Below are 27578 nucleotides of genomic sequence, written 5' to 3'. Positions count from 1 at the left end.
ATGCTCTGTTTAGCAATCTATCTACGTGATGAATAAATGCAGGGTGAAAGGGTCAAGATGGGGGGTGGGGGGTGGCGGAGAGATGAATGAAGCATGTAGGGGGGGGCATATCTTTTGGTAGTTGGTTGTTTCCTTTTTCCCCGCAGCAGCTGGGATGCAACATTGTGACACGGGAACAGGCTTCTTTTGCTCACTTTTCTCGTCTAAAAGCGCTGCTGACGGGCGGCGCGGTCCTTCCCCGCAGCTCGAGCTGCTGGCTGCCGCTATCCCGCGGGGTCCCGGCGCGCCGCAGCCTCCCTCCGAGCGCCGCCGCGGGGCCGAGCCCGGGCCGGGCAGCGCGGCCGGGGCTGCGCGGTGCGGCGCGGTGCGGTGCCGCTAGGTGGCGCGGCCGGGTCTCGCACGGCGCCGCCGCCACCCGCCCGGCCCGGCCGCGCTACCTGCGGCGCTGCGCTCCCGCGGGCGCGCATCCAGCGCCCTCGCGCAGCGCAGCTCACTAGCTGCCTCCTCGCCGCGGTATAAAGCGAGCGAGACCGGGGCAGCAGGAGCCCCTTCTTCCCTCCGCTGCTAATGAGGGGAATGACGGGGGAGGGGAGGGGGCTGCCGGGCATCTTAAAAGCGAGACAGAAAATTACCATGGGAAACCGCCACGAGGCTGTTTTTGTTTCTCCGCTCTCGCAATAAACTCTTGTAATCTGCAGTCATTAGCATAATCTTCAAAGATCTTTAGGAGGATAATCTTTAAAATGCCTAGGGTGCTCGCTTGTGAGGCTCTTAAATACAGTATCATTGGAGGATTGTCAATATCCTTTGAGGTGCTTTTCTTCAGACTCGAGGGGTTCCTCCTCGCCTTCTGTTGTGCAGGACGATAATGTAATCTCCGCCTTGATGGGGGTCAGGAGAGCATTAGAGCCCTGAATACTCAAATCTGCTCTCTCGCGGGCTTTTAATTTACAAGGGGGAAAGGCATATATTTTCCCTCGAAGTTTACTTTTCGTCAAGGGTAATTATCTCAGTTGCATTTGAACTCTTCGGGGGACTAGAATGAGTTTCCAATCATTTGATTCCCCTGCCTGAAATCCATAGCTCTTTTGTGTGAGCCTTCAGAGCTCTGGAAATGAACAACCCAACCCGCGGTTTGCAGAAATGTTCATTGCAGCGAAGGGCGTGTTCGGAGAATACAAACAGCACCCACAGATAGTTGCCAAGGGCACCTAATACATCTCTGCATTACACCTTGAACTAGTCTGCTCATATCTGCGCGTTTTTATTGCACGGATCATAAATGGTTGTAAAGTCTGCAAATCTTTCATGAAACCCTGGCAATTAATAGTTTAGCCAGGGAACCTTTAAAGAAAACAGACTCTCTAATGCAGCCCTTGAAATCAGTTCATAGCCGCGTGGTGCCGGCGTAATCTTACGATTCAGAGTTTTAAGAGGTTTACAGCTTTTCTCTCTCTTTTGAACAATGCACTTTCTCTCTCTGTGTTTTTCGAGACAAGAAAACACAGGGACATCAGTTAGCACCAGAATGCCAGGTGTTCTCTGATCGGGGGAAGAAAAGGCTCTGCAGACTCCACTGGAACGCTCAAAAAAGATCCTGTAAATTTTCCCATTTATGGTTTCAGGTAACCACATAAAGCTAGCTGTTTTTTTAAACCAGTTTGGTCCTGGTCGTTTCCTGCATTGCGCTTTTAAAGCCAGAAGCACCCCGTGACCGTAAGTGACTACAGTTCCTGGCACCCGTTTAGACGGTGTTTGAAGGCACGCTGGGGTCCTTTATCAATTATTCGTGTTAACAAAGAAAAGCCTCTTGCCTGAAGATAGGAAAGTTTTCCAAGGGAAGCTCCTGAGAAGAGAGAAGTAGTGCTCAGTTCCCCATAAATGTTTTACAAGGCATGGATCAGTAACAGGGAAAAAGCAGCCCGGAGAAGCGAGAGAGGGCACACAAACAGTTCCTTCACCCAGAGGTTAATGTTAGCGAAATGAATCGAGGGGAGGGAGGCAGGGAGGGCTGCCGCCACGAGGTGCCGTCGGCCCCCGGAGCCTGGCTGCACCCGATCGCCTGCCCGACCAGCTGCAGAGGAAGCCCCATAAGCTCCCCGTGTTTTCCCCCCAGATTAACTGCTAGGTTCCTGGCCAGAGAAAGAGAAAAAAAAAGGAAAAGAAAAAAAGCCGCTGCTGGGAGCAGGTCGGGGAAGGGCAGATGATCTCAGAGGCGGCGGGAGCTGCCCGGTGGGGGCGAGCGGGGGCCGTGCGGGCGCAGGCTGCTCTCAGAGAGGGACGGGGGGAACCGGCTCCGCGGCCGCCGCCCGGCTCCAGCCGCCCGGCCCGGGGCTGCAGCCACAAGCGGCGGCAGCCCAGCGCGCAGGGGGACTTCTCCAAATTGGCGCAGAAAGTGCGCTGTCTGGGACTTTCCCCTGGAGGTCAGCCCCTGGAAATACTCGTTATCTGCCTTGCAAAAGGCTGCGCGGATTTCCTCCCCTTCCTAACCTCAGAGCCGTCGCACAGCCTTGCCTCCCGGGCTGCAGCTGGGGGAGAGACGGGGCCGGCAAAAGGACGGCGCAGAGGCGACGCCGCCTGCCCTGACGGCCCGGATGGGGGTCCCAGGCAGAGGGTCCCCGCCGCTACCGCCGTGCCTGGGTGCTCCGCCCCAAACTGCCGCGGGGGGGGGAGGGGGACAGGACTGCAGGCGGCGGGACCCCGCGCCCAGGTGGGAAGCGGAAAAGGTCTCGGCCGCGGGGGTCGGGGCGACTCCCGGCTACTGCGGCTCTTTTGGCGGTCGCATGATTTCGTCGTGGAGGTGACACGTGAAAATGCTGCTTCAGAGGTAGCTCTGGCGGCGAGGTGACCGTCAAGGGACTCTATGCTGCCCCCCACTCTTCCTCAAAAACGTTGCTGATAACTAAAAGAGGCAACCACTTCGTAAAAACCATTTAAAGAAACGCTGAAGTCGAAATGAAAACCACTAGTTACATTAAGGTTAAATCAAACGTGGCCTTATGTGATGAGAAATAAGCACAAATATTCCCCGCACAGCAAAGAAATTCCATTTACTATTCTGCAAGCTATTTGCTTTTGTTACAAAGCAGCACCTTTCCCGCAGAAAGAATAATAATGACGTTTGTATACTCTGAAGTGATTAGAATCAAAACATCCTGAGCCCCACCATTAAATCTGCCCGCATCTGCTTTTACGATCCATATATAAGTGTGGATATATAGCTGCTACAGATGACCGTACGGCTTTAGTATGTTAATTTCATTCCAATTGAGAGGGCAAAGAAATTATGACCAATCCTCTTTATTCATATCAGAAAAGTGATTATTAACCCCGACACTCAGGCATGGATGAGAATATAAGAAAAAAGGTAAAAAGAAAACAAGAAAAAAAACCCACACACCTCATGCAAGTGACAGTCACTTTTTAAATCGGCTATTTGCTCCTGCAGATTGCTCCGAGGCGCGCTTTAGCCAGCAGCAGTAACGTTTATTTCACTGTCGCTACTGCCCTTGCCTGCAGTATTTTATCTGCGGCAGGAGATGGGCAAGAACTCGTCAGAAACAACACTTCCTAGATGACTTTTATTGACCTTTCAAAAACACCTTGAAATAGCACGGAAGGACCTTGCGTGTATTTACACCTTCCTGGTGGATAACTGGGCAATTATTTCCACTGATTACTAACGTTTCGTAAGGGGGGAAATCGCCATGCAAAATTCTGTCTGTTCGCTCCCAATGACGATCGAAAGCCCCTAGAATTTGGATCCAGAATTCCCATGTGCAACCTCTGGAAATGAAGAATTGGCCATCTTAACGAGATATAATAGCATGGCAAGGTACCATCGGTAAGAAAGCAGTGCAGACTTGCTGATCTCCTTTCTGGGGAAACCAATCAATCACTGGCCGCTTTCAAAGGCTAGAGGAAGGGGGCATTTTTCATATATTTTCCCCAACTCTTTCCTGTGTGAAACCTGTGTAGTCTTTCTTCTGCGAGAGTGTCGTTAAATCATTGACACGTGTCTCCTGCTATGGGAGTCAGACATGTTAACACATCCAAGGCAAAAGCGAGTCCCTTTCCACGTCCAGCGAGGGGCTTCCTCCTTCCCGCACGGGAACTTCTTCCCAAGGAGGCCCCCCCGGGCGTTGCCTGGAGGGGCAAGACACCACCTTCACTACCTCGAATTTTTTCTTTCCTTCCTGATGCCTGCCTGGGTGTGAGCTGGTGATATCATAGTCAAGGCGTTAATTATTGTTTCGAGTCTGTGAGCGGGCAATGTCAGAGGAAAGTAACAATTATTATTTTATAAATACTTCCTTGTGTCGCGACTTTCCAACGGTAAGCGGCCGACAACGTGCCTCTAGGGTCAGGAACCGATGGCTTGTAGTGGATCCTAGGATCTGGTCCAGTTTCAGGACATAATCAGAGTCCTGCTAGAAAAGGGTCTTTTTCCCGTGACAGCTTCCGCGGAACAAGGAGAAGGAAGCTCGATGGGGAAGGCGCGAGGTCTCGGCGCCCCCCAGATCTGTGCCTACCCAACAGCTGCAGAGACCCGAGGACGGCGGGGTGGGCAGGAGGGGAGGGCGAGCCGCGCCGTACCCCTAGCCGGGGGGCCCGGCCGGCTTAGCTAGGCGCGGCGGGGCGGTATTTCCGTGCCCAACCGCGGGGCCACCTGCACTGCCGCGGCGGTCACCGCCCGGTGCGGCCGAGGCGGCCTTCTGCCGGCGCCGCGCAGGGGACGTCGCCACGCGGAGGCGCCGGCCGCAGGGCCGCACGTGTCCGCGCCCCGCGCAGCTGGCCCGGCCCGGCCGCCGGGAGGCACAGGTGCGGCCCGGCCGCCCGCACCGAGCTCACCGCGGCCAGGAGCTGCGCCGGGCCGGGCCGGGGCTGGGCCGGGCCGGGCCGGGCCGGGCCGGGCCGGGGCTGCCCTGCCCGTGCGGCCGGCGGCGCGGCTCGGGGTGCACGCAGGGCAACCTGCTGTCGACAGCAGCTTTCAGTTTTCATTGAGGCTGCTGGTTACTGTTTAACATCCCCACCCACGTTTCAGTTTGTTTAGTAAATCGATCCGATGCTTGGGCTGAGGCTGCTGCCCTGTCGCCATTGAGCAAAGTTAATTCCCCCCCCCTCCACAAACACACACACACACACACACACACACACACACACACACACACTCTCTCTCCTCCTCCTCCTCCTTGCCGCTACGGTATATGGTAAAGACGGTGCCAGCAATACCAAACAAGTCGCGCAGCCCAGAGCCGGGACGCCCGCGGGGAGCCGGGGGGCGCGGCGAAGGCAGGCGGCCCGGGGGATGCCGCGGCGGCCGCCGCCGCCGCACTGAGCTGCGACCGCGGCGCCGGAGGCCGAGGGACGGCGCTGCCCCGCCGGTAAGTTTCCCTCGGGCTGGCGGCGCCGGCGGTGAGGAGTGACAGAGCAGCGCGCAGCGCCGCGCAGCGCAGCGCCGCGCACCGCCCCGCCGCGGCCGCCGGCGCCGCCGGGGAAGCGAAGCTCCGCGCTGCGGGAAGTGGACCCGGATCGCGTGAGAAGGAACAATTGCCGCTTTGGAGGACTCCTTTATTTGCTTTCTATATATTCATACAGACGTCTATATGTATATACCTGCACACTTTTTTTGGCTATACGGCTGGTCACGTGCGCGTTTTGTCAGCGCCCCGGCGCAGGTCCCCGCGGGGGGCGGTGTTCGCGGCCGGGGCTCCGTCTGCGCGCCGGCGCCGCGGGAGCGCAGCGTGGCGGTGCGGGGAAGCCCGGCCTCCCCTGTGCACTTTTGCACCCCGGACGGCGGCCTGCTTCCTGCCCGCCGCGGCGCGGTGTGCCTTGGAGCTGCGCAGGTATTTGTGGCGCTTCAGCAGGTGAAGCCCCAGGTTTGCATCAGGTTTAGGGTGATTTTTTTAAAAAACTGCTCCTGCCTCCCCTCTTTATTTCTCACCACCCCCACCCTCAGGATTACCTGTGCAGCAGATGGATTTATTATTGTAGCGCTGTTCTTGGTAATAGTACCTGGCCATTGCTAGACACCTTGTTAGGGAGTCCTGAAATACTTCCCTGGGGCCTATGGGGGGGGGGGGGGGACGACAACAACAACAACAACAACAACAATAACAAAAGGCATTAAAAGGGTAAAAAAAGTCAAGGATGAATTCTGTATGCAGATCCAGCAGTGTCCGTGCTGCTTTTATGCTGTTGCAGGTGCACAGTTTACAGAGTATCTTTGTAACTTTCACAAAAGCCAGCTTGCTGGAGGAAATAGTGCAGCCTGTGAGCCTGACATCTGTTCCTGTACACTGACATGGGAGATGTAGTCAAACATTTTCTGAAATAGTAGATTGCAATGATAACAGTATTTTAAAACAACTAGTCGCATGTGCTGTAGCAAATAGTACCCCATAGTAAACCATGGTTATGTTAAATTGAACTTTCCTTTGTGTAGGCCATTTTTTGTACAATGCTGCATGTACTTTCGCTTATTGTGATTTCTCATCCATATTAAGAAGACAGTAGAGTCGTTTAAAGTGACATCTCTATTGTTATTGCTGCTGACTTTGTTAAAACTCACTTAGTGAATGACTGATTATGCTACACAGCTTTCCAAGTCCCTGAGTCTCTTATGTGCCTGAGAAAACTACAATGCGCTATATAGTTCCCTATATTCCTTAAGAACAGTAGGTCTTTCGACTTATATAGGAGGAATATGAAATATTTATATACATGCAGCTGTTTTTCAAATGTTATGAAAGCTAGATTGGTCATTTCTTCCCTAACCTGTCTCATTTTTCTTATCATAAAGTGGAAAAAGAAAAAAAATGCTTAAAATGCTCTATTCTTACTCAGTTCACAGTTCCCATCATCTCTGAGTCTCTGTGAAGCTTTGAGATGAAAAAAAAAAACCCAAAAAAATCAAGTGTAGGACAAGATCAGAGATTCATTTTAGCAGCTTGCATATCTGGAGCATACAACATTCCCAGAACTAATTCCTCGATACAAAGCAGAACTTTCCTTCCGACTTATCTTGCATAACTAGAGGAACATCTTAGGCCAAATTTTGCTCTCGGTAGAGCTACTGTGAAACTAGAACAATGCAAAGGTCCAACTTGCATTTCCAAGATGGCTATTGCAAATACTGATGTGCAGTATATCGAGGAGAGCTTCAGGTGGCATTGAGCTGGCACTGAAGTGCAACAAAGGTATTCCTGTCGTCTGGCAACATCCAATAATATATGAGTGCTTGAATGGTCAAGTGTAAATTAGGGCAGCCCTGATGTTGACTGCTATTTTCCAAATATCACTAAATCATTTCCAGGTCAGTTCCTTTTTAAAGGCATTCTTGTATAAACCCATCTCTCCAGAAAATGTCCTAGTATTGGTTGGCCAGATTTGAATTTCTGGATTGTATTTTTGATTCCATTGAGTTTAGTAAGAAATTGCAGCATATTAAAATTTGGTCTTCTGGACATGACTTCTGATTCAAACTTTGCTTCAGAATTGCTGTCTACCTGGTGCATATGGGCTTGATATTACAACAGGCTAGGTATCACCAATTCCTATTGTCTCTCTGGACTTTTCAGGATGGAAATACGAGGTGCAGCACATATGTTTAGTGTTACTTGTAAATCTAGAGTCATATGCATCCCTTTCCATTGGCTTTTCATCAACTACAAGGTATAAAACATTACTTGAAGCAATACTAATTCTTTTCTTAGAGCTCATCATTAGAAAAAAAAAGTTCTTGAAAAGATTCAAAACTAGTGATGTAGTAACCTACCCTACGGTTGTTCCCTTGTTTTCACTTTTAAAACAGCACATTCTAAAAATCAGGTCAGAATGCTGTGCATAATGTCAGAGCTGAGATCTATCAAACTGAAAGGCTCCAACAACATTTTCAAACCTTTCTCAATTGTCAATTCAAGTTAATTGAAAATGAAAGGTCTTGGTTTCAGGATTGGGCCATTCAAATGGAATCCTGCTGCTTTCATTTTGTAGAAGGGCAATCTCCCTCCACATACGTGTTTTTAAAAGGTTCATTCATAATTCTCCCTTCACACTTCTATTGGAAATGACAGAATTCATTATTTTGAGTTCTTGAACTATTTTTCTGCAACTTGGGTGATGAATTGTATGAGATCTAGTTCATAACATGACATGGCAACTCACAAGATTTAAAATTCTCAAGGCTAGATCTGTCTCTTCATGGCACTTGGCTGGCAACAATGCAAGAAGCCTCCACGTGCATCTTCGACATGTTATGAAGTAGTAGGTTGGGATTTTTTATCTAATATTGTCTAGAAAAGAGACTCGCACCCTTGCTTGGTAATTCACCAGAGGTATTGAAGCAACAAGGACATACATACATTACAGTTAGCAGCATACAGGGTGCTGTGTGAATTTTCTTTGCTGCCTGCGTATCTGGAAATCTGACTGCAATAGAACTATACAAATAATGCTGTTTCCACGATCTATTCTTAGCATGGTAAAGTTTGCCCCTAGACTTCTCTTTTATAATTGCATATAATTCTCTGACGGAAGAAGATTTCTCAATGTGAAAATACCCCGCTGAACATAGGGATTAGACTCAAGTGGGAGAGGGACAGAGAGGTAGTACTAAATGCTCCGAACTGTGCCCAAGAATAAGTTCCACCTACCTGAAAAGGCAAATAAGATTCGGCTTGCAAGTGATAGTGCATCTATGACAGTGTTGCAATGAGAATCTCGTTGATCCTTTTTATATAGAGTTGCTAGGCTACTTGAACCTGGTTTCTGCTTGACTGAGGAAGAGCTAGTTACACTGTCCATCAGTAACCAGCTACTTGTTAACCAAGATGGTCCTTACTCACAGTAAGTGATGCGGTTCTTTGAACTTCCCTAGTCTTTCTTAAACAAGGCATTAACTCATTAATTGTTGACATATAGAGTATCAGCACTGGGCTCTGGATGGGACCAGCTTATGCTCTCAGAGCTTTTCCAGACACTTGAAGATTGCTCACTGCAAGGATCATGTGTTCTCACAGATCTTAAGGCATTTTGTGTCTCTAGCAGCCAGAGCATTTTCTTTTTTTTGGATTGATAATTCTGATGAAAAGCATGGTTCCTGTTCATACCGCCTGTTTTAGAATCCTGCCCAAAATTGTCTTGTATACAGTGTCTTTTGATATGCCCTTCAGAATAATAGTATGTATTCCTCTTGTAAGGAAATGTCAGGTTAACGTTGTATTAACAGATGAAATTCCTTCAGTAGAGAACTAGAGAGTACTCAGAGAACTCAGACGGTGGCTACACTGTCACTGCACATGAACACTCACTGTCTTCTGTCTGCACTTGATAGGTGTAGTCAAGTGTTGCTTTGTACCTGCTATTGAAGTTACAACAATTAAATTATGATTTCGTGAATTGATAGCATTTTGTTCTCCTAATTGCTAAGCATTTAATCTATTTATTACTACCCCACTTCTCACTGGCAAGCAATATTGGAATATAAAATGGTTGTAGTTTTTTTGCACTTAAAGGTTTAAATGGACTGATTTAAAATAAAAAAAGAAAAAGAAAGAAACTTTTGTACTTACTCAGTACAGATCAGGTAAAAGTGGGTGCAGGCTAGCAGCAGTATAGAGTTTGCTTATAACGCTTCACCAAATATTTCATTTCAGATTTGGAGATTCTTCTCGTAAGGGAGAATAACATCTATAACACCCTTGGCCAATATGCTGAAATTTAGCATGGATGCAAGTTACTTTTTTTTTATATATATAGCGATGTTTGTTTCATTAAAATTAAGAAGGTACAATAACATTATTCAAGTTGCCACATAAGCATTAGATAGCACAAAATCAGTTCATTATTAGTCTGAGATACATTTCAACAGAGGTGCATGGAGCAGAGAAGTTCTGTATTTCATTTCAAGTGGTTATAAACTGTTTACTGTCCATCAGTGTCAGTGGTTTCTCAGATAAGTTGAACAAAGTCTTTTCTATTAGAGTGTTTGGTAGGCACTCCGTAACCATGTTAGGTTGGTTAGCTACCTCTTATGTTGCTGACCAAATCATTAGTTTCATATGATTTCTGGCCAGTTACCCTTTGGTCTTATGGTATTTCTGGTGTTATGGTCTTAAGGTATTTTTTACCTTGGCATCATCAAAATGAACGTATTTTTTTTACTTACTAATAGTGAAAACAGAACATAGTTTTTACTTCTAGGTCAGATTTTGGTGGTAAATGCTATCTCCATAATAGGTATATATATTCTCCTTATTGCCTTTTGGGAGAACAGTGATATTCTCATTTTTAATGTCCAAATTCAAAACATTTCAAAAAGATTTACATTTTTAAAGAGCCTTTAATGTGTTACTCTTGTCTCAGTTCACTTTAACAGTGTCTTATGTTACTGCTTTTAACTTTCTTTTTTAACTTTCTTTTTTCCCCCCTTATTATCTGGCTTTTTCTTTGAGTTTCGGTGACTTTTTATATTAATATTAAACATGTAATTTTAACAAAGGGTTTAGGGAGACTTGGAGACAATGCTTTTTTATTTTCAGACAGTTTTGAAGTGCCAGAACTTGATCTGACATACATTTAAGGCAGAACTTTAGATTTGAGTATTATGACAGGAATAACTTTGGCCACGACAATAAGAGTGAAAAAAATAATAAGCTAAGAAAGGCATACTAAGTTTTAGTATGAGATTTACACTTCTGTGTTTCACTGCAGAATCCAGTAGATAAATTACAGGAATTCGCACTAGTCCTTTTAAGAGTTTGGGGTCGACACCCAAGCTTACATGGAAAGCCTTGTCATTATATCAAAGGCAACCCCGCATCTGCAAAAATAAAACAAAACAAAACAAAAAGGAGGCCCTACACTGGACTTTCTCCAAATAGTGAAAAGTAGCAGCAGGATTACGGTGAAGTTTTTATAGTTGTAAAAATGTAAAATGTATTCGGCTAATTCCAAATGTATTAGGCTAACTTTGTGTATTTTCTTTCACTTATTCTATTTTTTGCTTTGGTTTGGTTTAAAGCAAGTCAAGATGAAAACAACATATCTCTTAAAAAAAGCAGTTACAGGGTCCATATCTCCTTACTGCTGTTACTCAGCATTGAGTGTAAAATGTAAATGGAATAAAGCAGAGCCTTGGCTCCCAGGAATGTACAGTCCGTATTGTGTATAAAATGGGTGCACTCTGGACTTTGCAGAACACAGGTTTAGCTTGCACTTTTGAATTGGCTTGGGATACACCTCCCCAGCCAAATTTGTCAGGCTTTTTTCAGATACTTTTCTTTGCAGATAAATAAAAGCTGAGTAAAAACAGCACGAGTTTCCTGACACAGGCTGACACAATTCACTTCCATTTTCAGACTCGACTGAAACAACTGAGGCAGGTTAAGGCCTTATCGCCACTTGCTTGTCCACTTCATCTCCCACCTCTCCTGAAGGTCATTGTCCCTATAGCAAAGATAACAGAATTAATACAAGTCCTTGTGCACAGTTGGGATACTAGCTTAACTTGGTGAATACGGGGCAGCTTGCATTGATCTGTGAATGCTGAACCTGAGGTGCAGGTGCATACCTGCCTCTGCTGTCCCCGCTGAAGGGAATGATCAGCTCTGAGGAGAGCTGAGGCTGCTGTTTTAAAACATTGCAGCCAGACCTGAGCAAATTGTTCTGTCAGAAAAAGCAGTCATTTCTCTTCTTGCCAAAAGAATGAACTATACTGGTGGATGGGTATTTGCTTACTCAAAAACGGACAGAGGGCAACTCATTACACATTTTTAACAGCATGTTAATTAGTGGTAAAGAGGAGAACAAGTATCTCCACTATAGTAATCTTTCCAATAACAAGTCAATGAAGATATCTTTAATAATATAGCAAATATGTGAAAATTTAAATTAATAGGCTTACATTTCAAGGGCAATGAACTGTAACAAACTGTAGGTTCTGGACAAGAAAGGAATTTAAATTTTAACAAAAATTTCCATATAAATTTTGTTAGCACTGAGCTTAACAGTGGAATTTTTGTCTTATTTTAATCCAATTGGTCAAGTAATTTATTTCCCAAGATTTATTTGAAGCTGAAAGAAGGTAGAAAATGAAAAGCATTTCCAGTGATCATTCCCAAGTTCCTATGGTACCATAGAGCACAAGTAGGTATTCTGAAATTAAGATACGTGTATTAATAGCAAAGGCAGAAAATGAGCACAGCTATGACTGTTTGGAAGAACGTATCTACAAGGTTACAGCAACCATTTTAACTCTTTTGGATCTCCTTTGGAATGTAGAAGCCTCAGTTTTTTAAACTTCCATGAGTTTAACTTCCATAAGAGGAAGAAAAACAGCATTGTTGAGCAGTTCAAGTCAACAAGGTACTTGTTAAAAGTTAGCTTTAGTAGGAAGGTCCTTGAGGAAAACATCTCCTAATGTAAATGTAGTTCATCAGTTGAGCAAAATAACGTAGTTACACAGATGTGGGGAAGCTGCTGTTTAGTAAGGACTAAAAACATCACCAAACTTGGAAAGATGATATGCTCTGGGAGATGACTACAAAAAATGGCTTCTTTGCCTGCCTTATCTGGTAATTGTAGGTGATCAAAGTAATAGATTTCTGTTTCTCAGTCTATGAGCTCTATTCTACCTCAGACCAGTATAGCTGAAAGTAGAAACCTTAGGGAGCCCTGGCTTCAACCCTGTAACAGTTTAGAAACCTTGAAAATGGATTTTATGGTGCACTTCTCCACAAGGGATACATCTGCCTACCACAACCACAGCTTATGATCCTGAAATATTAAAGATGCTCCATTGCTCTTAGATAGCTAAAGAATCCAACAGGTCCTGTACTCCTTAATGAGACAAGATCTTTTTTCTCAGATATCAAGGATATCTGTGGCTTGCTAGTGGCTGCTGCTTGCAGGAATCTTTCATTTTTACCTAAGATGCTTTCTATGCAGAGTTTGGATTCAGTGTGCCAAAGAACCCAAAACCTTCATCTTTGCCTCTTTCTCTGTATCCTGATCCTAACCCCACTGAATCCAAAATTCTAACTCATTTTGGGTCAGGTCCAGTGCTGGCTGCCTCAGATGGCCATGACCAGAGGGTCTATGTGGTTATATTAGAACCGTTAAAGGAGCTTGTGCATGCACAAGGACACCTTCTACGTGGAAACCCTGGGAACGAATTGTAGTGTATGTCAGCATTTGGCTGAGTGTATATTTTCTATGGTTGGGGGTAAATCTGCACATAATACGAGTTTGCAAGTTTCTTGCCTTCTTGCCCTGACACAAAACATTTAATCCAGTTATTGGTATGTGACAGATTCCTGTTGAAAATCAATAACCTTCCTATAAAGTGAGCCTTACAGCTTTTCCTAAATCCATTTAAAATCATTTTATATGCCTCGTTAGCCTTGTAATTTAAGAAAGAACAAAAGAAGACAAACAAGCCACCTACTGTGAAACAGGGTATTTCATTTAATTTTTCCAACCAAAGGGAATGTTTATGATATTACATATATCTGCTAGTCTATAAATATCTGTGTTTGGAGTTGAACAGAGTAGTGTTTCTCAAACTGAGGTCTGTCAAATGCTTAGTGATGATATACAGTGTACTGTATGGTAGTATGATACTACTAGTACATTTCTTCCTTATTTCATCTGCTACATTGCTTTCATGGGAACTAAATGCACTATATTAAATTTATTCCTAAGTATTCTGTGCAATTGTCCATTAGAAGGTGGGTGGTTAATGTGAATAGATAGGAAAATTGTTTTGAAGACAGGCCCTTTACTTAAGCACGGTCAAAAATTTAAAGAAAACGATACTGAGTTCCTGAAAGGAAAGATACCAGATGACATGGAAGAATAAAACTGACTTTAATATAAAACTTCCAGTGAATTTTTTGGAAGTTCTCTGAGCAGATGACCGTGAGACAAAGGGTCATCTACTTTTATACATCTTTGTCAACCTTTAATGATACTGAATCTTTGAAATTCTTTGCAGTAACCCTGTGAGAATTATGCCAAATTAATTAAATGGGATGGGACTGATGATGACCTACAGAGAAACCAAAGATAGGCATTATTTGAGTTAGAAGTCTATCGAGTGTCATATATAATGAATGTCTGAAGAACTAAGATCTGCTATGTTTATAAGGACAGCAGCACCTACTTTTTCATGTAGTAAAATGTCCAGCAATGCCAAAGCAGATGGAGGTATACTAGATATAGTTGCAATTAAAAAATACCGTTAAGAGCTGCTTTATTAAACAGTTCTTCATTTTTATAATATTTTTTACTGTATTTGTATTTCTTTCTCAATGATAGTCAGTGGTTAGGAATTCCACTGACCTAAATTAAGCTGTTTGCTCACCTAAATTTTAGTTTTTAGAATAACCCTCACCAAAAGGAATCTAGAAGCAATGAATAATTTAAAGATTTGGATTTTTAAATAGATCCTTAAAATAAAATTTAAAATAAAAATATAAAACTTAAAATAAAATTGAAAGAAGTGATTGATTAGTCTAGGTCTCGGCAACAGATTCTTCAAATTCCTTCATTTCTAGGAAATCTACTTAGAAGACTTTGGAACGATGTTCCACATATATTTTGTGTCATATTAAATTTACAGTTGGCTATTATTTAAATTAAAAAAAATAGCGGTTTATTAAGCTACTCTAAGAAACAAAGTTGATTATGATTAAGGAAAGAATCCAATAGATTTTAAGCTTCCTGAGTAATTTTTTGTTTCATCCTGTTGCCTTTTATCACATTTTGTGCCCACACTGAGAGGTTTTACTTGATATGTGTTATGTCTGTATTGACACCTATGTTCCAACAACTAATTTCAAACTTTCTGTGTGTGTATCTGAGGAAGGAGAACAACTATGGACACTTATTTTAACAAAACTGTAAATAATTTACATTATATGAAGGTAAAACTTGATTGCTGCCATTATGTAATTTTTCCCTGTTTTTCTAATATAGCTGGCATCTTCCTTCAAGATTGCCTTACCCTACCGAATCAAGATAGGGTTGGGCAAGTTATTTATACACATTAGGACTAATAAATAAGAATAGAGTGCAAACATATGGGTTTTTTTCTGTACAAAAGCTGATCATGTATGCTTTTTCTGTTTGGTTGTTTATTTCTGAGTAGCCCACCAGCTTTTGCTAAAGACACAAATAAAGCAGGTGGAATATTAACTGTTTGCTGGTTCGTTGGCAGTTGTAGAATAAAAAAATGTGGCATACAATATTCTTCTTCCATTGTTGTAGATTACTTCCAAGCAAATATTTTGGAGAGGAAGAGGCTGAATGTTGGAGGAAATTTATTCTTTCTTTTTAACTTATTTTTTGGGGAGGAACAGGAGCATCATTCTGTATGTAAAAGGGATTAAAATCCGTATATTGTAAGACTGGAGAGCTTGGATTTAAAGCAGATGGAGATGTAACAGAATTGAAAAAAAGATGAATATCAAGATGACAAATTTGGGGAAGATGTATGTAGGGTCTATTTTCAAAGGCTTTACTTTCCCCATCCTATGTTTGGAAGGAATAAAGTAGAGTGACTGGCTTCCAGCAGCTGCACTTGCTATGGCCAGGAAGACATCAGGTTCAACATCACTCCTAGTGGATGCTGAACAGTGGAGGACTTCTAGGTGGAGGTATTTTGAAATGTGACAAAGCCTGCAAAACTCTCCATTGCAAGGTCTCTACAGTTAAACATCACTGAAGTGAGTATGGTGATTAAGTTACAGGTGACTCATGACTACAGGTAAGATGCTTAAGAAGAAGTAGCAAGGTGATGGGAGAGAATAGAATAGAGGGCTCATAACTGAGCCTTGCAGGACTCCACCAAGGAAGGATTCTCTACTTAGAAGAAAATAAAACACTGAAATATGAAAAATGACTGTTTCCCAGACAAAGTAGTAACAGGAAATTTAGTTTCCAGTACAGCACAGAGAAAGTAGGAAGAATTAGAGAAATGTGTATGTATTAAAATAAATGTATACATATGCATTTTAGGTTATTTTTAGTATGTTGCAGCTTGCCAAGTTCATTAAGATCTCATTCTATACCACGTGCACACTTATGGAGTCACACCAGGGTAAACCTGTTAACAATGAGGTACAGCCCTGAAAAGCTGTGGAGAAATGCTGGCAATTTTCAACAGTAACCTAATTTTTTAAAAGGTCAGTTGAAGAGTCAGAACCTTGCTTTTTTTAATAACATATCCTATTTGCAGGTGAATAAAGTATTCTAAGTACTGCTTTTCAACAAACTGTGAAACTTTCATTGGTCATGGAGACTATAAGGACATCTGCATCACACTACAATATGCTATTATTGGTACATTGCCGTTTACTGTCATGCGGGAACTGTTCACACCAATTCTGCATACTCTTTTTTTTCTTTCTTTTTTTTTTTTTTTTTTGCTAATCTAACTTCTATTAATTGAGTTACATCAGTTTAAAATCACTGTGACAGAAGGAAAAATGAGTTCCATTATTTTAATGAAGATTAACAATGATTGTGCAAAACACAGTAACTTTTTAATTCAGGGATAACTCTCCTTGCATGTAATTCCAGTTCTAATTGCATGGACTTGTATAGATTGTACTTTGACAATGGTACCATAGGGACACAGTCAATGACTTCTTGATTGCAGAAATTACCTACAGATACTATTATCTGACAAGTCTTTTCTAATTGTAGGGAACTTAAATAGATCCTTTGCTCAACCCTTTTAACTTGCAGGCCCACATGTAGTGGCTCAGTTCCAATATATATAAATGTTTGGTACATAAGTGTTTTACTTTTGGTATTTTCCAGAGTTGCATTTGAAGGAAAGGCTTCATGATCTGGTCCTATGAGTTATAGCTATTACAGATTTCTTGGGAAGGCTTTTGCAGGTGGGGGTCCTAAGAAAACAATTGTGGGCATATGAATGGGAGAAAAAAACACATACAGAAAGCTGAGGGAAGAAATTACAAAGCTTTCAAAAGGCAGTCTAAGAAAATGCAATGAATACCATACATTTTGAAACAAACAGAAAAAAATCATTCTTATCTAAAAGTTCTATAAACTGAGATTTTCTATAGCTTAGCACTCTGTGTATAGGTATAGAGAGCAAGAATATAAACCTTTTCTCTGCCTTCCTTGTTGCTAGGACTGTTAAATGTCTCCTAGAAAACTCAGCTGAGCATAAAGGATTTCAGGTATTGCCGTTCCAATAAATAATTACTATTTATAGCAATCATGGTTTAGTAAGTAATTCTGCCAGATGTGTGATAGTATGCTTCCTCATTTATTCAAGCAATAGAGTTTCTGCTGTTTGTATTTCACTTTTAAGATCAAGAAGGATATTTCAGTAGTGCCAAATCAGTGATTAACATTGACACTCCAATGTCCCTGGAAGAAGTTCTTGTTTTTATTAACACTTTCTCATTTGGCAATGGGAGAGGTGATAGCACTTTTCCGTAGTTCAGGTTTACTTGATGAAACAAAATAACTTGCAGACGTTGTGAGAATGGGACCCGTAGGATTGGTTGTGGTCCACTTTCTCCTTTGTGATTTTCTCTTTTTCATTTTGTCTGAGATGATTGAATTTGAGAGAGAGCTTTGTTCCGGACAGTAGTTTTTGGCAGTGGGCTGAAGAGATGAGATTTCACTGAATCATAGAACTAATACACAAAAAGAAAATATGTGAAAATTGAAATGACAAGGTAGAGGAGCTTGGTTGTTGAGGTAGATAAAATAACTAGGTTCTCAGGGAAATGAGGTGGGGATTTTTTCCTGAACTAGATTTAGTCTGAAAGAGAATAGTTGAGATGGAAATCCTAGACATTATAAAAACTTCATAAAAATAGGGGGAAAAAAGTCCTCCTTTTTCTCATAACTTTTTGTTGAAGGATTGTAATGTTTTGATCCCACAGCCCAAAGAAAGCAAACCAGAGTCCATTTTGTCAAATTAACACAGTTTAAAGGAATCATGAATATGTTTGATGAGAGGAGATTTCTTTTTACTTTATTAACTATGCAACGTTGGTGTCAGAGCAGCTTGTGATATTGGAATGCACAGGAAAATCAGTAGTACTCAAAGAAATATGTGTGTTCTGCCAATTTTTTTTTAGCCTAGAATAATAGTATATTTATTTTTCTTCCTTTTTCCTTTAGAATCACTGGGGCAAGTTGTGACTGATCTAAGACATGTGAAGTACCTCTTTGTGAACAGAAGAATAAAGTCAGCTTGGTGTAATCATGTCGCAGCACTGACAGAGATGTATTATTCTGAGCTAAAAAAAAAGCCAGGAGGGCTGCCAGGACTCTCCAATTTCCACCTAACTGTCCAGTCCTCTCTGATGTGACTGGAAGAAAGGGAATTATTTTGCCTTTGATTAATAAACAGTTAATTTCAGTAAAGCTTCCTTTAGCGCTTTTACAAATGCTCATGGAAAAAACAATCAGCACTGGCATTGGTGGCACACAAGGGAGTACGCCTTGGGGAATGCGGAGCTTTGTATTGAGTGGAACAAGCCTGGGCTGAACCCCAAGCAGGGCAGGATTTCTGATTTTTTTTTATTTTCTTGCTTTCAGTGCTTGAACAAATGTCCATTACAGTCAAATCTCATTTATTTTGAACTTAGGAAAACTGTGAGAGAGAGATCAGATTTTGTTGATTTGTTAAGGTTTCACACAAAGAGATATGTTTTTTTCTGCTTTTAAAATTTTGTGTTGCTTCCAGTAGATTACCATGCGGTATTGCTTAAAAATACATCATGTTTTGTCACCCTTTTCCAAAATCATTACTCTGGCACAAAACAGCCAGCTTCTCTTCCTCACACTATCCACTAAGAATTGCTTCACCTGTGAGGAACACTTAGCAAAAAGTGGTTGTAACTAGCTCCAGCTCCTCTTCCTCACATAAACAAGTGGTGACATCTCATCCTATAGTTTCACTTTTCCGTTTTGCTGATAGCTAAATACCTCTGTTGAAAGCTGCCTTAATCTGGAAGTGTTAATGGTGCTACACAAAAGTATATGATGGGGAAGTTTAAAAGTCAGTAATTTAATTTGAGTGCTGACTTATTTCTTTCCCTACATCTAAGGCTCAGAGCAGACCAAAAACTCAGTTGGATCATTATTGTTTTTCATATATTACAGTGACGCCTGTTGGCCTTACTGAGGCTGGATGCTATGTGCTGGCACAATAAAAAGATGGCCTTTGCTCTAGCGCCTTTAGTGTTTTCTAAAGTATTATCAGTAAAGTTAATATTTCTAGTGCAGGCCTGACTTTCACAGCCCCTTCCTTCTATTTGCCAGAACAAATCAAATTGGCTTCATATTCCACATGTGGAGCTTTCTGGCAAAACTGGGTTAGCTTTTGAAAATCAGAGTTTACCTGATCTGCTTGTTTGCCTGGATGGCAATTTGCAAACAAGGGAGAACTTTTAACTTTTTGAAAGCATCTTAATATTTTTTTTGTTTGCAACATAGAAATCTTTTTGGCTTTTTGTTGTAAAATGAATTAGCTTGTCTTCCTTGGAAAGCACAAGTGCCTCTGTTTTGGGAAAGTTGATGGCTTTTGGAGGTGTTAAGTAGGTGTATTAGCCAATGTGTAATTTTGAAGAGCCATAAAGCTCAGTCAAGGTCTGCACTGTCCAATGTGTCCATCACAGTCTCTAAAATAAATTGACTGAACATTGCAAAAAATGTAAAAAATAGATTTTTTACTCTTGGATGACTTTTTACCAATTCTTTTCCCCCACACTTCTTGCTGCCACCTGCTGAGGTGGGTTTTTGTTTGACACTGACACCTTGCCACAAGGAACTTGGCTGGAAGTGACTCTTTCGAGTGTTCTGGTGACAGTTGGTTAGTTGTTAAACAACCCAGTGGGACTGCCAAGTTCCTTTCTTAAAAACCACAGAGTTAATTAGTCACCATGGATAGTATAAGAGGGTGATGAGGCATATTTAATATGAGTGAGAAGAGTGATCATCATAGGAGATAGATAAGTTGTCTAGGGTAATATTTTCATTAAGTTCGCTTTTTCATTCTTTTGCTGTACAATGTCATAGATACAAACAGCTCTGATAGCTCCCTAGGTCTTCCTACACTTACTAGAGCACTGCTACAATTTAGGTTGCATTACAGAGGTGAAAACTAAGTGCCATGGTATCTTGAGACGGGGAGTATGTGTGATTACTGGGAGGTACTAATGCTATGACACTCCCAGTAAACCTATGCTTGGTTTCACGCCATGCAGTAGGTAATAGACTAGACCAGAAAGGTATTTTCAGGCTTCCACTACGGTAGCTTCATATCAACTAATTTTGTTTTGAAGTACTTTTTGTTGCATTAGAGAATTAAACCTTTTTAAAGCAGAATTTTACTCCCTGGTTCAATAACAACTTTCTCAAATATTTTATCTTGATATATGTTGCAGAAGGATTCAAAATGTACTGGTCATTGTCCAATAGCAGAGGAGGACACAGCCCATGTCCCAGAAAACAGTTAATGCAATGAACATTTTCAACTGACTTTAGAAATTAAATTGTTTTCTACAGTTAGCTTGTCTTTATTCTTATCAAAACTGTGGGGCGTTCCAATGTCAGGACACTTAGTTGGGTGGATACTTCTCAGAAGACTAGAGGACTTATCAATGTTTGCTTAGGATCTATTGCATTCTCAGCCATAAAAGTAGCTATGTTGTCTATAGCACTCATAAATCTTCATCTAGTCAAGGCTACTGTCTCTTTCCTCATTCAAGCTTGCATTTAAAAATATGGGCATAAACCAATTACATGAAGTAGTTATAATCTCAAAATGCCTGATTTCTTCATTACCGGTTTTAAAAAGTGATATCATAATTCAGTTTGCAAAATTGTCCAAATACTCATTAGCTCTGCCACAAAGTCTCTGTCTTAAACCTCGTAATGAAAGGATATTGCTAGGGCACGTACTCACCAGAGAGCACTGTTACACATATTCTTACAGATAATTTTTCTTTTGGTGAGAATAATGTCTGATCTTTGAGGAGAGGTATATTAGTGTTAGATTTTGATGCATACTTTATTTAGGGGAGCTGTTGCTAATAAGCTAGTTTCAACTGTGTTTAAGTCTCTTTAACTGGATAGAGTACATTCTTCCTATTGAAGAATATAGTGAATGAGGTGAGGTGGCCACTGGTATGAAAGCTGAAATTTCTGAAGAGGTCAATTCTTAATGTGTGTAAATTATGTAATTATGTAAATTATGTATAAAGTACATATACTTATAAAAGTAAATTATGGCAAAACTCTTCAGACTGCATATAATTTTAAAAGGTAAAGTTTAAAAGCCCTGAATCTGTAGATTTCTGCTGAAATGGTAGCAGAAGGGCAGTGACATTTCTGTTCTTCCCGTTTGTTTGGATGTTGAAAAGAACGTACAGGTAATATCAAGTAAAACCAGTAACTCAGCTTTAGATAATTAGTATGTCTGCTATTTATTAATTAAAAAAAATACTTATGCAAAAATGTGATTACACAGGAGATCTCTTGATCTACTCATTTACACAGATTTCCATTGCTATTAGGTGAATAAAGGTAGATGGAAAACTAAACAGTGGTAAAGTAAATGCTTCAGGCTATGTTTTTTTTGTGTAAATAGATTAGTTTTGCCAGCTTTCTTAAGAGAATCTTGCTCCAGTAGCCTTTTGGCATGATTATGTATTTCCTGAACTGTTTGCTTATATTTTTTTGTAGCAAAAGGTGTTTCAGGTTCTCTAGTATCCATTTGGGCTTTCGTATGTATATTTTTGTTTTGTTTTGTTTTAGCTTTTCCAGATAAAATCATGCACACAACAAGCTTAGCATTACCACAAACTATATATGCATTTCAGAAGCCTGAGGGTCAGAAAAATAGGCATGACAGAGGAGGAGGTGTTGGGTCTGAGAATCAATAATAGTTTGGTTCTGAGCCCTAGCAATAGCATCTGAAGTTTGTTATCACACGATAGCTCCTTCATGTTAATAGAGCATGCCTTCACAGTATGATTCCTCACCACTTTAAGAGCTGACATCTGTATTGGCAGCTTGAATTTGTGCCCTTGCGTTTACTGGGAGAGAGTGAAGTGCAGTTCTTGGGCCTGTAAAGAATGTCCTAGCAGGTGCTGTTGGGTGTGTGGGGGAACCACAGAAGAGAAAAAAAAATTAGAAAAGAAAAAACAAGAAAAATAATAAGAGATTTTGGAAGAAATTCCTGGAAGTCTGAAAATATTTTTGTGTTAATAAGCTCTAAACCTATCAGAAGAATTTCTGGTTTACTGTCACTGCTCAGGTCTACCTAGTTTGCCCTTGTACATAAAGGTTCCCTCAGTGTATATTCTTGGGGGTACAAAATGCTTCCTGTAGATGCCCTGGGACTGACTGAAGTTCATACTGAAATGTTTTCGTTTGCCTTCTCATCTGACCTAGGCAAAACCAAAACTGCAAAACTTTGCCAGTGCAAATGCGTTGGCTTTTGAGAGGCTGCATTTTCTTATCTCTGTCCTTTTGATAATAGCAGAAATTAAATTACAGGTTGGCAAAGTTATATAAGATGAAGCCCAGCTGTACTGCAGCCACTATACAGTCTTCTCCTTGATCCTCCCCCCCAAAAAACCCCCCCACCAAGATGAAATAACATTCATCATGCCAAAAAGAGACCTTCCGCTATAAATAAAAACAGACATTTATTAAAGGCCACATATGTTCCTTGTTTTTATTAGGTGTGCTCCAATATCTGTTATTTGTGAATTTCAGTGTTTTATTTGATAACAGAAGGTTTTGTGTTTTTTTGTTTTTTAAATGAGTTCATTTTCACTGATCTGTTTGGCTATGGCTGAAAGAGAGAGAGCTGCCATCAAGAGTCTGAGCTGGCTACTCTTCATTTCGTATTATGAACAGTGAGCTGGTAATTTCCTTTGTCCCTGTGGAAGCAGTCTGCATGACTTCAGGAATCGGAGAACCAATATTCTTCTTGTTCTGCCTTAAATGTTTTCTGACTCACCTGTTAGACTTTTCCACAGGAGGTTATTACACATAGCACTGGTAAAAAGGTGTGCTATTTTAGCATGCTTTTCACAAGTAGGAAAGATTCCAGAAGGTTTTATTATTTTGGCTATCTTGTTACAGAATGATTCCTATTCACTGATCTGCCTCACTGCTCTGTCTGTTATGCCACCCTATATCCCTGTATCAAGGTACCAGAATTTTGTGCAAGACAGTAAATGCCATGCAAATTTTTTTCAAAAAGGACTCCACTTGAAATCTGAGGAAGTGTGGTGTGAGCTCTTTGCAGAAGAACTTATTTAGATCGACGATAAATAGAATCTTCAGCAGGACTAGACACTGTATAACCTTTGAATTCTTTTAAGGAAAGAGAGATATTATTGATATAGGTTATGCCTCAGCTGACATCCTGGTGTTCTGTGCTCACTTTATCCTGCTCCCTTGATTGCCCTGTCCTGAAAAAGTAAGAAGAAGCCATTGCTCCTCTTCCACCACCAAAGCTAGTGAGAGGAAGACCTGCTGCACATCCAGGTCTTGTCCCAGTACAATTTGGGGCACAGCTGAGGTATGTCAGGCTTAGGAGCTTTGAAGTACTTTCTGGTCATGGTTTTAGACATGGTCACAGTACACTTAATTTTACAAAAAGCATGTGGAAAATTTCATCAGAAAAGGCAATTAGAGAAAGGAAGCCAGCATGGGTTAAGATGGAAGTATTTCTCATGGATTAGTGATTGCTTAATAGATAGGAAACAAAGGGTAGGGCTAGGGTTAGGCTTAAGGTTAGCTTTCGTAATGAAAGGAAATTGCTAACAAAGTCACGCATAGATCTGTGTGAAGAAACAGATATCCCTGGGACTTCTGCTATTCAAAATATTCATAAGCATTTTTTGAAAAGGGTTGATTTAAGAGGTGATGAAATTTGTTGCTGTTGCAAATCTATTGCCGCTGGGTACAGCCAGGGTGCAGCCACATCTTGAGCTGTGGCCATGGATCTGGCAACCTACTTAAAAAGATTTAAGAGGACTTGAAAAGATACATTTTGCATGTCATTTTGGTGTCAGTCAAGATGGCAGCCATCACAGTGATACTGGACAGGTTTTTGTAACTACTTCAAGATTAATAGCTTTGGGAAAGGAGCATGATAGTTATGCACTGATACATTAGTTCTGTTCTCCATAGACTCTATACTAGAAAGCCTAATAAAACAGATGTTTTAAAATAGTCAAACAATGCTAAGTTTGTGGGACTTCTGAGCATGTCACTTTCTTTTGTATTAAGTGTTCTGTAATTTCTACTGAGTTTTCTGCAAGCCCATTTGATTATACTTAGTGCAGTCTTGATGCAGTGTGCTTGAATTGCTGTATCAGTGAGATTTGCTAAAATAAGTCACACATGAATTGTAGGCTATTATCTGTCATTAACTCATCTAGAATTCCATGGTGAACTAAGTGCTACGTATAATGTGTTTTCTCAGTTGCTACTTGCTGTGTTGTCTTGGTACAGCATAATGCAGCTATGCTAAGCCACAGGCTTAGTCCAGTCACGTGTAGTTCTAGTACATGGGAATGAATTTTGGGGGAAAACATGGGTTTATTTAATAACTACACTTATTTAGAATGATTTCAGTTATTTCAATTAATTGAAAATCATTGTAGCTAATATTTATTATGTGTTTATTTTACACTTATTAAGTGCATACATTGCCCATGAAACTAACATGTATACCCATAAAAAAATAAAGAAGAATGGAACTTGGGCACTTTTTTATGATATATCTATTACAAAAATGAATTTTCCAGTTAATCAGTCAATATTTGTATTTTATAAGACTTTGTTTTATAAAACAGATTTCATTTTCACCTGGAGCTGAGCTCTAAGAATTTTCCACTAGCCTTTATGAGTGCCTTAATTGCTTACAGTTAATTGACAACTGATGAGCCCAAAGCAAAAAATGGTCTAGCAAATGCAAACTCTTACGATTCATACTTCTCCAGGGAATACTTAGGACTGGAGGTCAGATTTTCAAAAGGGTTCATACATCAAAAGATGCAAATAGACAGCTAGTGAAATACAACCTGCTTATCCTATGCAGTGTCTGTAAATTTGGCTCCCTATCTGTCAGCAAAAAGGAGCAGGGTGATCAAAACTGTCATAAATAATAGCAGTTGCTAATTCTTTTTCATGTTCAGAATGGCATTACAGTGAATGCTCCATCTACCTCTGTGCGTGCATGTGTGTGTGTATGTGTGTGTTTTAGGGGGAATCCTCTTCAGTTTAGGAAAAGTCCCCATACAGGATACCTGCTCTTACTTCAGCTTCTTCTGAATGAGTGTTCCTCTCCTTTCCTCTTTCAGTCTTTCAGCTGAGAATCCCATGTTTCAGCATGCTGGTTCCCAGCAGAGTGAGGCCAGCTGCTACCAGGCACTGCTGGTGCTCTGGAAGCACATATGTGCATCTTAAGGTTCCTGAATGCTTTTGAAAATATCTTTGGCTTCTTTTTTGGGGGGAACTTGATCTTCTGCTGGCCAGTTGTCTATGTTTCTCCTTTCAGTTTGCCCAGTGTTGTTTTGCTGAGAGCATGAGTTGTAAGCTGGTCCAAGATCTTTGCCCTCAGTTTCTTTGTCAGTGTTTAGAAATGATGGGGACAAAATGTAGTCTATAGAAAGCACATTACTAGGCTGGAATATTTCACTCTTTCTATTTCATTTCATTTCATTTCATGGAGACCAGCTAGTGCTTTGCACAATGATGTTTTCTATACCATGTTTTGCAATAGTTAATGATCTGTTTCAACTAAAATCAATGGCTACCTCTGATATAGCATAAAACAATTGCAGAGTTTCTTTTAATGGTATAAAACAATCACAAACTTTCTTTTCTCTGAGTAAATTACAGTTCTCTTTTAATCAGTTTTGACATCAAGCCACCATCTGAAGCTTATCCTCAGACTCAATGTGAGCTTCTATTTCTAGACTTACATGTCTTTCCTAATCTTATGAGTATGATTTTTATACAGCTTTTCTCCCAGACTTTTTTGAAAGAAGCATCCTGAATGGTGCACCTTTTTGTAAGCTTAAAGAGAGTTGCATTCTTCTTTGTCTCTCAGTATAATCTAGAAGATGATGTGTATTGCTGTTGTGGCAATTGTTGTACTGCATTGTAATAATTTGTGCATATTGTGTGTGGATTTGGTTTCTGAGCAGTATACTCTATGACTACATTCAATTAAATTTTGGAAATATATTGTATGAACATATTTGTTTAGATTAATAAGGATATGTTGGAAAATCAAGAACAGTGGTTTAAGAAAGCACTAATCTACTGAAACTTGTGGGATTATTATAACGGTTGACTTTTGCATACCTCAGGCCAGCAATGATTTCACTGATGAACTAATCAATGTGAGTGGTAAAGTCTATGTTCATTAACACTGGAAAATAAAAGCCTAATAAGACTGAAGAGGATAAGAAGCAAGAGGGGTGGCATGAAGAGGTAACAGCAAAGAACAAGTTAGAAATTTCTTTTTTTTTGCTAATGCTTTAAAGGATATTTTTTGTTTACTTTGATTAGTAATTTTTCATAGCACTATTTGATTGTTTATTTAAGAACCTGAGACTCCAACTAACATTTAATGATTTTGATAACCAACTTGATCCTTTTTTTCATTTGTTACTGCCAGTCTAATTTTTCTGTAGATGTTTTTTCATAAAAACTATTGGATATATCAACTAAATTTTTGACCAAGCCTGGTAGTTATCATTCACATTCTGGAAAAGTTTTCCTGATAGAAAGTCAAGAAATAAATCTATTATATTTCTATAAATGCACATCTTTCAACTTTTCAACTTAGCAACAAATTTCTTTAAAGAGAATAAAGAATAACGTTTAAACATAACCCTTTCATAAAATAGTCACCAACCCAAGTTGCATAACACTCTTATTCTCTGTCTATATATACATACACACAAACACACATATATGTAGACAAAAATAAATATCCTAATACAAAATTTTCAGGCATTAATGTACTTATATATTTCTGTATTTGTTTACTTAGTTTCAGTATCCAGGCAAATTGGCACTGTATTTCATTCTGCAGTCTAAAATTATAACTATTAATGTGAATATATTTGCTTATCCAAGACTTTGGTGCCAACATATGTAATTAAGATTAGGTAAGGTTCATGTTAGCCAACATTTAGTTTTAACTTTGAATTCTTACAATAGTTTAAATATGTAAGTAAACAGTATATATAGGCAGCGTCATTTGAAAAAAAAGAAAAAGTAGAAAAGGTCATCTATGGAAGTCAGCTACAAATCACATTTTCTTTCTGTTGCCAGTCAAGTTTCATTGCCACTATTTATGTTATAAAAGTTCTATTTAAATATATTAAAACTGCCTTCAAGTATGTTATTGTTAGATAATTCAAACTCCATTATTGGCATTGCTTCCTGATTTATATTTAGTTTCCCTATTCAGAAAAGTCTTCTAAATTTAGGGAGACATAAAGTTGACATAAAACTACATATGTTTTCCCAGCCCTATTCCA

The 27578-nt window shown here is 40.7% G+C and overlaps 1 protein-coding gene across 1 annotated transcript in view; it reads left to right on the top strand.

Annotated features, from left to right (window-relative positions):
• Window positions 1-5238: 5238 nt before the first annotated feature.
• The window catches only part of HNF4G (hepatocyte nuclear factor 4 gamma), a 61747-nt gene continuing 39407 nt past the window's right edge, over window positions 5239-27578 (top strand). Inside the window, exon 1 of the mRNA XM_026115254.2 lies at window positions 5239-5384. The gene's annotated coding sequence lies outside the window, so the exon portion shown is untranslated. The remainder of the gene's footprint in view (window positions 5385-27578) is intronic.

This window comes from Dromaius novaehollandiae, chromosome 2 (genome assembly GCF_036370855.1).
Source record: "Dromaius novaehollandiae isolate bDroNov1 chromosome 2, bDroNov1.hap1, whole genome shotgun sequence".
Classification (NCBI taxonomy): domain Eukaryota; kingdom Metazoa; phylum Chordata; class Aves; order Casuariiformes; family Dromaiidae; genus Dromaius; species Dromaius novaehollandiae.
Note: the sequence above shows the minus strand (reverse complement) of the source record. Positions and strands in the feature narration are given on the sequence as shown.